Source organism: Osmerus mordax, chromosome 10 (assembly GCF_038355195.1).
Source record: "Osmerus mordax isolate fOsmMor3 chromosome 10, fOsmMor3.pri, whole genome shotgun sequence".
In the NCBI taxonomy this organism is placed as follows: domain Eukaryota; kingdom Metazoa; phylum Chordata; class Actinopteri; order Osmeriformes; family Osmeridae; genus Osmerus; species Osmerus mordax.
In genome coordinates, this window is record NC_090059.1 from 9,625,022 (window position 1) to 9,637,768 (window position 12,747).

Below are 12,747 nucleotides of genomic sequence, written 5' to 3' on the forward strand. Positions count from 1 at the left end.
ACATCACTGTGGGATTTCTGCGCGACTTTTTGATGTGTACTACCTAGTTTCCACACAGTCTGTTTCTCAAAACGATGGAGTTCAGAGTGGATAACGGTGTCCTTCTCCCTCCTTGTCTCCCCAACAGGATGTCTTTCAGGGTGAAACTGAGCTCGCGCGGGGCGGCCATGTCACGTTGCCATGACAGCACTGTCCCCCAGCCCTCCCTGCAGTGACGCCGCACCACCAAGGATGCTGGGAAACAACAAACACTTCTATCCAGGGGAGGATGATAAGGATGGGGAGGATGAGGAGGAGGAAGAGGAACAGGGGAGGAGCGGCAGGAGAGGGGAGGGAGGGCGAGAGAAGGAGAACGGAGGGATGGAGGGTCTGGTGGAGGTGGAGATGAAGGGAGGGAGACGGGAAGGGAAGGGAGAGGGCGGCAAACCGTCCGCCATCGTGGTCGGGCGACAGAGGGGAGATCGGCCGCCGAGGTCCAGTAACCCTGGTAACCGGGGAATCCCTTACACGTCCAATCAAGTCCCTCCTCACCTTCAGCCAACTAGTAAGCTCCACCTGGCCGCAGCCAATCAGCAGCACCATCACCAGGCCCCGTCCAACGCGCTGCAGAAGAAGCGGGCCCACATGGAGCGTAGCATGACCACCGTGGCGCCCCTGGAAGACACCCACCTGACCATGATGGTGTTCCGCATCGGAATCCCCGACATCAAACAGACAGTAGGTGCATGATGTCAGACACAACACTGTCAAGGTTTTCAGCTCATGACAGCAGGCTGGTTGCAGTCTATCATCTTGTAACACCTAAGCCTAGACCAGTGATGAACGCAGCTGTAAAACCACTGATGACTTCATTCACAGGTGTTTCATAGAAGCCAATGAAGAACCCCCCAAAAACATACCAAAATACATTCTCTGAAGGTTTCACTTCTGGTTCATGCAAGACCCAGCAGCCATGCCATTAATAAATTGACCCAACCTGCAGCTTATGGTCATAATACTAATATTCTCAAGCAGGGAGTTAGCAATAATTCACAAGGCCTCCGAATGGCAGAAGCAGTTGAGAAGTAGTTTGCTGCCCAACGCCTCCACACTCCCAGACAGCGCAGGTTAGAGCTCCAGCCCCCCAGCCAACCCCTCCCCCATCATCATCTCCACTTTCAAATCCCAGAACATTGCATCGACTGTTCTACATGTCAGCTAATATGCCCTCAATATAACTGTAATTGCTAATTATCTAATAAGGTTTTAATGAGTTTGGGGAGGGCCAGGCTGGAGAGTGAAGTGAGAGGCGGGAAGATGGAGTCGGAGAGCGGTGTTGGTCTGAGGGCAGCGTCACCAGAGGGGGTTGTGGCCCGCCCACCGACCAACACGAACACTGCCGCCACCTCGCAGGTGAAATATAATCGGTGTGGATTAGAGGGGGATGCAGAGAAGGAGGGAGAGGAAGGGTATTAAAACATGGTGGAGTTCGAGAGAGGGAGAGGGAGAGAGAGAAAGAGAAAGAGAGAGACAAAAGGAGGGGAAGGATGGAAATAATAGGGAGGGCGGGATGAGGGAGGTGGAGAGAGAGAGAGAGAGAGAGAGAGAGAGAGAGAGAGAGAGAGAGAGAGAATCGCTGGACACCAGAGAGAGGCAGTGTGACAGATAGAGATGAATAGTTAAACACAGTGGGTATTCACACAACAGCTCCTTACATTGATCTGAGTCAAAGGATGACGTATGACTCATATTGCTGTGCTGTGCTTTATTAGAGAGAGCTTCATGGAAGCACATAGCCAGACAGAAACACAGCCTGAGATAACTATCTGGCAGGAAGTCACCCTCATATATATTACAGTAGTCTCTCGCAGGGAATACACACACACACACAAATAGTGGCACACACAGAAATAGGCACACACACAAACACAGAGATACCGGCACGCGGTTACAGGCACAGACACACTGATCGTGGCACACACTCATGTAACCACACAAGCACACGCACGGAAGAGCGTGCACACATGCAGCGTAAACATGTACACAGATAGACACGCACACACACACACGCGCCTCTCCTCATGCGGTGTACCTCCCAGGGACCACCAAGGCATTGCTACGGCAACGGATGCCTTGCTCCTCTAATGAACTCGTTGCCATGCCAATGGTGTTGGCTACAGCATCAAACAGGTACAGGGAGGGGGGAGGACGAGAGGAAAGGGGAGGGGCCTGGACGAGAAGGCATTATGCTGAGCGCTGCAATTTCACTTTATAAGAATGGAGAAAATGATGTGGGGTGGTTCCATACATCTCCAACTGACCGCTGTTCTCAGGCTGGTGGGGCTATAATAAGTTCATCTTAGACTGGGAAGAAAAAGCCTTGTCCTCTCACTGTAAGACGTATAGAAATGGAATTATATGGAATATGGGCAACAAAGAAATAGCTGTAAAATCTAATTATGTGCAGCACCAGACGAATATAAAACATCAAAGGCTTTGGTCCATTGTGACCAGCAAGCCCCTGGTGTATGTACAGTATGTGTGTGCGTGCATGTGTGTGTGTGTGTGTGTGTGTGTGTGTGCGTGTGTGTGTGTGTGTGTGTGTGTGAATAGAGCTTTATTCTCCGAGTGACTATTTAAAAATCTATATTTCTCATTGATTGCTATGCAGGTCTTGAGTTTATGCAGACAGAACAACTTAAAAAATAGCCGAGAGGAAAGTGAAGTTTCTGCTTTTGCTGTTGCTGGTAAACTGGAGGAGGAAGTGTTGAGCACTGCTCCACTTCGCAGGCTAATTATAAATCATGTTGTTTAGATCTTTATATCAGTTATGGACATGGCAACTGTTTAATTATTAACTTAATATTTCATTTGCATGCAACACACACACACACACATACAGACACTTTAAATTGCATGTATCCTCATCTTCCTCATCCAACAAACACACACACACACACATGCAACCCTGAACTATCCACACCCCCGCCATGCTCAATCCCCAACATGCATGTATGTGTGCTTAAATAAATGATGTTGTGTCCTTGGGCAAGGCACTTCACCCTACTTGCCTCGGGGGAATGTCCCTGTACATTTAGTCATTTAGCAGACGCTCTTATTCAGCACGACTGCTAAATGACTAAATGTAAATGCATGTTCACTTCGCCCTCCACATGCACGCACACACACACACACACACGCCCTTACAGACCAAATCCCCCATACCTCACCCCTGCCATGTTCATTCCACCCATACACACACACACACATTTTCATCCCCCCCTCCCTCGCTGCACACACAAACAAACACACACTCGTACCCACTTTAAAACACCCATGGCTTGACCAACCCCCCCCACCTCCCCCCCCCCACCTCCCCCCCCCCCCACCTCCCCAAACCCCCCCCCACCCCCTCGTCAGAGGTGTCTCCAGTTCGACCCTGACGACATGGTGTGGAGCGCCAAGCACCAGGTAATCTGCACCCTGAGCGAGTCGCTGTGGGACGTCTACAACTACGGCCTGTTCCAGCCGGCGGGGGGACGGTCGGGGACGCCAAGTTCCTGGACGAGGAGCGGGCCCCTCCGAGAATACCCACAATCCTTTGAGAAGGGGGTGCCCCTATCTGGAGGTAAGGGAACAGGGGGAAAACAAAGAGACAAGGGGTTTCAGAGGGGGAGAGATGCAATGAGGAAATGATCAGTTTGCTTTTCACATTTGAATGTGTCCTATGCTGAGAGGACTGGCAGCGGTTCTCTTTACACTTACAGAAAAGGAACTTCTTATCGAAAGTCGTTTTTCAGATGAGCTTGCTGCCAATGGGTGTGACATGACATAGATTGTGTTTCCATTTGCAGAGATGCTGCACATCTCACTAGGAGAGAGGCAGGCTCTGACACACTGAATGGTGTCAAGGCGCTCTCTGGTGGTGTATTGGTTGTACAGCATGTGTCTGACATGGGTGGGGCTTTTATACAGTATAACTGGAACACTGGTTTCAGAGAAGGCAGTACACTGTTTAGATTATCTATAGAGGCCGTGCCAGCAAATATATAAATAATACTACGATGTTATGTCAGTGATGTGAATTATAATATTCCAACTACATTATTGATAACAATAATATTATATATTGGATTTCTATGGATTCTTAAAGCCCATTTTTAAGTTCATGGGTAACAAAGTTTTATGAATGTCAACAGATAGACCAGAGACCTAACCGAACACCCTCATAGCAGAGGCATAAACTGTCACGAAGGAGAGAAGAGTTTATTTTTAACTCAATGACCTAGAATGAATTTTAATGCATGTCTTTCCTGTTCTTCAGTTTAGGTACAAGACCAGGGTTTATAAACAGACAAACCTTGACGAAAAATTACTTGCAAAACTTCACACCAAGGTATTCTTTTTTTCGAACGATCGTGTAGCATTTTGTAAACACGTGCACTGCCATTCTAAAGAACACTAACTGTGTATGGAGAGAGAAAAATAGATATTTAAACGAAAGATAACAAGTTTTCTGATGAATCCCTATAGGCAAGCTTGAAGAAATTTCTGGATTACATTCAGGCTGGCTCCATTGAGAAGATCTCAAAAGTGCTGGAGAAGGGTCTTGACCCAAATTACCATGACCCTGACACCGGAGGTGAGTTCCACAGCAGCCTGGGAGGGTCATTAGGTCTGACTCCAGTTCACAAGATTCCTCATTGCCCCAGTGTAGAGGTCAGGCCAACTATTTATCAACAGATATTTGTAACTTCCCTCCTCTTTCTCTCGCTGCATCTCTATCTCTCTCTCTGTCTCCATGTATCTATCGCTTTCCACCCCTCTCTTTATCTATGTATCTCTCTATCACTCTCTATATCACCTTCTCCCTCCCTGCCTCCCTCCCTCCCTCCCTCCTTCCTTTCTCTCTCTCTCTCTCTCTCTCTCTCTCTCTCTCTCTCTCTCTCTCTCTCTCTCTCTCTCTCTCTCTCTCTCTCTCTCTCTCTCTCTCTCTCTCTCTCTCTCTCTCGATTTCTCTATCTCTCCCGTGTCTCACAATATATCTCTCTCTGTCTCTCCACCCCCTCCCCCTCCAGAGAGTCCCCTGTCTGTGGCAATGCAGTCGGGTCTGTCTGTGGAAGGCATCAGGATTCTGGTTCTGGGCGGGGCCCATGTGGACTTCAGAACCAGAGATGGACTGACAGCCATACACAAGGCTGTCATAGCACACAACCATGCTGGGCTGCTGGTAACCACAACCCTATCCCTACAGTGACACGCTCAGTGAGACGCACACACACTAACACACACACACAGATACGTATACGCACACATTCTGTACACACACACATTAACACAACATCCCAACCACACAGAAAAACACCAACACACCTTCTGTACAAACCCCCAACAAGAACATTGCACACACACTTACTTTAACAAACTAACAGAAATGGTTTTACTCATTACCCTACACTCTCTCTCACACCCAAACACACACACAAAGAAAAGAAAAAAAGAGTTGTAGGTTCTGTTCTCCAAACCCTGAGACGCACACACTAACAAACACAGATGGTTTCACATGCGTTGGCCCGTACTGTGCCCCTCTCCAGGCTCTGCTGTCCATGGGAGTGTCACCTGATTACCGGGACCGCTGTGGCCTGACCCCGCTGTACCACGCCCTGCTGACAGGGGGCGACACCTCCTGCTGTGAGACGCTGCTCTACTACAGGGCCAAGCTGGGAGTGAGGGATGAGAACGGATGGGAGGAGTCTCACCAGGTATCTGTCTGTCTGTCTGTCTGTCTCTCTGTCTGTCTGTCTGTCTGTCTCTCTCTGCCTGTCTGTCTATTTACTGTACTCTCTTTCTACTTCTGGGACTTGTCACTTTCTTTTTTTATCCAGTTTCATGGGGTCTCCTATCATCTTTTTGTATTTAAGTAATGTATGTCAGGTTCTCTTTTTATTCTATTTTATTCTGAGTCTTGTGTATTCCACTGCCTGCCCATCACTCGTCTCTCCATCCTGTGTCCCTCCTCCTTCCTCTCTCTCTCTCTCTGTTTCCTCTCTCTCTCCCTAGCTCAGGGATGAAGAGGAGTTTGGAATGCAAGAAATACACAAGGTACACCCCGTGTCCGTCAGTGGTGCAGTCTACTGGATACACAGACACACCGTAAACAGAGGGCCCATTGGGAGTTCCTGTATGCTGTCTAGGAAATGAGGAAGGATACATGGGGAGGAAGGGAGGAGGAAGAGGGGGGTGGGGATTGATTGACAGTATGCCCACTATTACACACTAGACTGCACCACTGACTGACAGCCCCGCAATGGTTAAGTACAGTATCCATCCACGCTGGTATACTGGGATGCTGCCTAAGGCTGTCTCTGAGGGTCAGAGAGGGGTCATCTATAAAAACATGAAATGAAGGAGAATCCTGATTGGAGAAGCAAAGGAGACGACAAATGAAATTGGAAATGACAAAATTGGAAAGTCTGGTGTCGTGTTGCATCTAAGGATTCCATAACATTACACTGGTAACAGTCAATTTGCATGAGGAAGACTCCGACAAAATCATCTCATGTTGAGTCCAATGATGACAAGACATTGGATTAGTTATCGCTCTCTCTCCCAATCTCTGTCTCTCTCCATCTCTCTCTCTTTCTCTCTCGTTCTCTCTCTCGTTCTCTCTCTCTCTGTCTCTCTCCATCTCTCTCTCTCCATCTCTCTCTTTCCGTGTCTCCCTCTCCCCCTCTCTCCTCTCTCTCTCTCTCTCTCTCTCTCTCTCTCTCTCTCTCTCTCTCTCCCACACTCCCTCTCTCTCCCCCACACCCTCGCTCTCTCTCCCACTCCCTCTCTCTCTCCCACTCCCTCTCTCTCTCTCCCACTCTCTCTCTCTCTCTCTCTCTCTTGTATATCTCTATCTTCCTGCACCCGTTTGTCTAATTGCTGCCTTGTGTGTCATTCTCTGAAGCGGTTTCTCATGATCTCTGTGCAGCACAGTTTGGTTGTCATGGCGTCCTATTCTATTCTTTTGTGTTCTTATAGTGTGACCAGTCTTATGACTGGGATTGAGGAAACATGCAAAGCTTATTTGTGTTGCCTTGATTGTCTGTCTCTTCTACATTTTGTTCACTGCTACTTAATATATATAGGGTAAGGGATAGGGTTAACTCGAACCCTTATCATATACAGTGTACATACAATTATATATACGGTATACATGTATATTCATTTATTCACTTGTTATTTAGATGCTAATAAAAACCACACAGCTATACTATGTACCATGCTTTACGTTCTTGTAGATTTTTTCCAACAACAGTAGCTGTCTCTCTTTAGCCTTTTCCCTTGCCTAACTTCTCCTAAGTGACTTAGTATAACCATGTCATGTGTGAATCTCTGCTCCACACGCACCCTTCCCAAGGCCTGCCAGTACGGCTTTGCCCAGCATCTGGAGCACCTCCTGTTTTATGGGGCGGACACAACTGCTCAGAACGCCTCAGGGAACACTCCACTTCACATATCTGCCCTCTACAACAAGGTAGGCACCATATTATATATATATATGTATAAATATGAGGATTGTATCTATTTAATAGTATTGGTTCTGGGACTCCAAGCTTGATTATTGAATGATTATTGTATCTCTTTATGATTTATTGAATGATTATTGTATCTCTGTATGATTTATTGAATGATTATTGTATCTCTCAATCAGGAGAGCTGTGTCCGAGTTCTTTTGTATCGGGGAGCCAATAAGGAAGCCAAGAACAAACATGGCCAAACCCCCTTCCAGGTATGAATAGAAACCTGAACATCAACAGGGTCCACTTCCTGTGGGTCTAGCTTCCAGGTTTCAATAGTATCGTATCCGGGTATCATATTATCTTAAACATTCCATTTATAGGCCCTCATCCTAACCTTTGTTGATGTTTAAATACCGTATGCATCCACAGAAAGTGCCTGTCTGTATTAATGAATGTACATTGATCTTGAGCGAGTGAATGCTGTGTGTTTTGCAGGTAGCGGTAATGGCCGGCCATTTTGAACTCGGGGAAATTATCAAGAACCATCACAACACAGACACGGGTGAGTCCTCTGTCGTCTTCTCAGTCTCTTCACATGGAGAGAGAACATTCTTCTCTCCACATCTACGGTCATTCTATACACCAACCTCACCTTTATCTGATTGGTATCTACCCTTACGATCTTACTTCCTGCCTCTACTGTTTCTCTGCACTTGCCCCCATTCCTCCCCTCTCCTTACCTCTCCTCCCCTCTCCTCTTCTTACCTCCTCTCCTCTTACCTCTTCTCTCCTTTCCTCACCTCCCCACTCACTACCTCCCCTCACCTCCCCTCTTCATTACCTCCTCTCCTCCCCTCCCTTCCTCCTCCCCTCCCCTCTCCCCCATGTCCTCAGTGCCCTTTCTGAATCCCAAAGTACGCCCCCAAACGGAGGGAGAGCACCCGCGCGCTGCCTCTGTCTCTGCCCCTGCCCCACCCCTACCCCCTCCTCCGCGCAACAGTGACAACAGCATGACCCTGCCTGAGCAAGCGGCCCCCGCCCAACAAAGCACCAGCCAATCCGTGCAGGTACCGAAAGGCCCCAGAGTTAAAGGCTCCTGAAGCTAAACTTGTGTTAGCTGTCATTTGATCTGAGGAGAAACATCTTACCTCTAGTGTCTTTCTTTTGATCATTGAGCTTACTGTAAAAGTGAGGACTTTGTCTTTCAGGGAATACATTAATTTGGTTCGTCATTTGTTTTGTTTTGTTTTTGTTTGACTTGCCTAGTTTAATTAAGGTTTCTATAAAATATGATCAAATAAAAACCACAAAGCTGGCTGTCAGTCAAAGAGTAAGTCTGCTAGTCGGTCAATCAGTCAGTTTGTCAGTCAGCCAGTCAGTCGTCCAGTCAATCAGCCAGGCAGTCAATCAGCAGGCAGTCAATCAGTCAGTTAATCAGTCAGCCAGTTAGTCAGTTAGTCAGTCACTCCCAGCTAACCCAGCCCGGTGGTGAGTTCTCCAGTGAGTGAGGCTGCTGTGTGTCCGTGCAGGCTCAGCGCAGAGTGTCCTCTGGGAGGGCGGAGCTCTAGCAGCCCCCCGGGTCAGGACCCGCTCCCCCTCCAGAGGGGGGCGGGCAAAGCGACACGGAGGAGAGGCTACGGCAGCCCCCGCGGCAGACAAGGGTGAGGACGGGCCGGACCAAGGAGGGAACGCATCCAGAATATATATATGTGTATGTAGAAAACCAATGCTCTGAGGGAGGTTTTCTTCACTCTCTTCTCTCCTTTTTTCCCCCCTTCTCTCCCATCTCTCCATCCTCCCCCCTCCTGTCCTATCTCCTCTCCCTCCTCCTCCGCCTTGCATTCCCTCTTCCCCTCCTTCTCCCCTCCTCCTCTTTCTCTCCCTCCCTCTTCCTCCTTCTCCTCCCTCCCTCCCCCCCTCCTCCTCTCCCCTCCTCCTCCCCTCCTCTCCTACTCTCCTCCTCCTCCCTCCTCCTCTCTCCTTCTCGTTAGTGGCGGCGCGGGGAGCGGCGGGGGTGTGTCCGGCGGTCAGATGAAGCGAATGTACAGTGCCGTCCCGGGCGTGTGTACGTGGCCACGCGGGCGTACACTTCCCACGGCGACAGAGAGCTCACGCTCAGCAAGGGGGACAAAGGTCAAAGGTGAGGGGGGGACTCGTGGCTCGAGGGTTTGAGGGTCGGTGCTGGTTGTGATGACCTGATTCACTATGCCTTGCTTTCTCTGACTCTTGGTCTCCCTCCACTTTCCACTCCTCCCCTCCCTTTCTTACTTTCTTTCATTCTTTCTCTCTTTTTTTCTCATAATCTCGCTCTTCTCTCTCTCTCTGTTCTCTGTTCTCTGCTCTCTCTCTCTCTTTCTCTCTCTCTCTCTCTTTCTCTCCCTCGCTCTCTCTCAGTGTTGAGTGTAGGCGAGGGGGGCTTCTGGGAGGGCACAGTGAAGGGTCGGACTGGTTGGTTCCCATCAGAGTGTGTGGAGGAGGTAAGCCGTGCCCACTAAGGACCGATCAGGTGAGACACATTCAGGTCCACTCAGCCAGTTCCTGTACACACAAACGTGTTACTACAAGCCTACTGTACAGTACAGTACTGTAAGCTGACTAGATATTGGGCCACAGTCAGGAACATCAGTGACACACAGACAGTCGGCTATGTGGTCGCTGGAGATAGACTATAACACTGCGAGTTACACAAAGATACACACACCTCAATGCTGGGGAGTATATGGTGAATACCTGTGATTTATTTGTGATTTCCAGAGACTCGCAGTGAGAAAGCTAAGAGGAAACTTTTTCGCAACGTCACCGTAGGAGCCTACGATGGCATCGATGGCCCCAGGTAAGACTGGGATTGATTGTAGTTTTTTTTAGGTTATCTGCCATGGACTACAACTTGCATTACTGGCTATATATGGTCATGTATGATGTTGGTTCTTTTACGGTAAGGCCTGGAGGTAAAGAGAAACGAGGTAGCATTGTTGTGTTATGAGTTATGCATCTGCGGTTCTTCTCAGTATAGACAAGAAGTAGCCCACGAAGACTGAGGTCTTTTACCCCTGGTTCATGAAAATAAACAAAAAAAATGAACAAAGGTATTTGTGTTTGGTGTTTCCATGCTGTGGATGGGGAGCGTTAAGTGACGCAAACGGTACACCCAGCAGTGAGTGGCCTCTATCCTCTCTACAGTTCTTCTCCCTCCACCGCCCCAAAGGAAACCGATCAGACAGCTGGTGCTGTTCACTGGCTGGGGGCTGGCAGCACCAGGCACTGTGTGTGTTGAGGAGGGGGGAGTCGTGTCGGGGGGCTTGACTTTCTGACTGGCAGAGGTGGCTGTTCCATGAGGTGTGGGGATCCTGCTCTTACTGTCCATGATGTGACAAAGGGAAGGGTGTGTGTGTGGGTCGGGGGCTTCTGTAAGTGTGTGTGTGCGCGTGTGTGCGCGTGCACATGTTCTTTTGTGAACGTGTGTGTGTGTGTGCTGTTGTGAACATGTGTCTGCATGTGCTTGCATGCGCGCTCTGCATCTCCTGCACGGTACAGCAGGTCTGGGTGGTGTGTGCTTGTTTCGCCTGCCGTGTTCCCAGACTGCTGTCCTTGCTGGGGGCGGTGGAGAAGCCGGTCAGCTCAGCATCCAGCTCCCAGGCTGTCCTCCACTCCGGATTGTTCTCCGTGCAAAGCCGTCCACACAGGCCCAGAACCAAGGCCAGGCTTCAGTTCTTGACGGTTGTCGTAGAACACTTTGCACGCGCCGATCGTTGACATGTAGCCTGGTTCTGTTCCTGTTTGAACCCTGGTTTGGAAGTGTTGAGATAGGGAGGTGTTGGGGGGAGATGTGTGCGAGGCCGTGCGGAACAGAGGTGTCCAGACGTGGTCGTACGCGGGGGTCCGCTGGTCGATCGTAATCCTGTCTTGATGTCCTGTGCTTGTTTGTGCTGCGCTGTGTAACGCCATGCTGCCTTGTAAATGAAGGCTTCCTTCTCCCCCATTGCCTCTGTCTGATCCACTAGCGTCAAACTGTGGCCCAGCCCCAGGCTGAAGTAGTTCTGTTGTATCTGCGTGTGTGTGTGTGCGTGTGTGTGCTTTTTTGTATGGGTGTGGATGTGGGTGTTAGTGTGTTCATGTGTTTGGGTGTTGGTATGGTAGTGCTTATTGTGTGTGTGTGTGTGTGCATGTGTGAGTGTATGGGTGTTTATGGTAGGTGGGGTGTGTCATACATGAGTCATGTGGTTCTGCGAGGCTCTGAGCGCTGGGTCAGTCGGGCTAGTGGGAGGAGCTGGGAGTCCCGGGCATTGCAGTCATCTTCAGCCCACAGCTGACACTAGTCCTGCCCTCAGCAGCCCTCACTACCACTCCCAATGTCACCCACATCCAGAAAGCTTTCCTGCTTCACAAGGAGGATAGTGGCTTGTGTGGGGGATGATGTGGGGCAGAAGTGTGTGTTCGCCGTGTAATGGTGAAGTAGAACGGTGGAGTAGAACGGTGGAGTAGAATGGAGAAGTAGAATGGTGCAGTACGTGGGTGTATTAGAATGGTGGAGTGGAATGGTGTAGTAGATGGATGTAGTAGAGTGGTGGAGTAGATGGATGTAGTAGAATGGTAGAGTAGATGGATGTAGTAGAATGGTGGAGTGGATGGATGTAGTAGAATGGTGGAGTGGATGGATGTAGTAGAATGGTGGAGTGGATGGATGTAGTAGAATGGTTGAGTGGATGGATGTAGTAGAATGGTGGAGTGGATGGATGTAGTAGAATGGTGGAGTGGATGGATGTAGTAGAATGGTGGAGTGGATGGATGTAGTAGAATGCGTGGAGTGGATGGATGTAGTAGAATGGTGGAGTGGATGGATGTAGTAGAATGGTGGAGTGGATGGATGTAGTAGAATGGTGGAGTGGATGGATGTAGTAGAATGGTGGAGTGGATGGATGTAGTAGAATGGTGGAGTGGATGGATGTAGGTAGAATGGTGGAGTGGATGGATGTAGTAGAATGGTGGAGTGATGGATGTAGTAGAATGGTGGAGTGGATGGATGTAGTAGAATGGTGGAGTGGAATGGTGTAGTAAAAGTTACTATATTGTTACTACATACTATTGTTCTTAGTTACTCAGAACAATTACTAATAGACGGTAGCCTCTAGATCATGCTCAGGTGTGTGATTGGGAGAAAGAGGATCTGAGTGTTTGTGTGTGCCTGTGTGTGTTTGTGTGTGTGTTTGTGTATGTATGTGTGTGTGTGTGTGTGTGTGTGAGAGAGAGAGAGAGAGAGAGA

General features: G+C 49.1%; 1 pseudogene; it reads left to right on the top strand.

Annotated features, from left to right (window-relative positions):
• Positions 1 to 231: 231 nt before the first annotated feature.
• Positions 232 to 12,747, top strand: part of LOC136950736 (SH3 and multiple ankyrin repeat domains protein 1-like) — a 23,853-nt pseudogene continuing 11,337 nt past the window's right edge.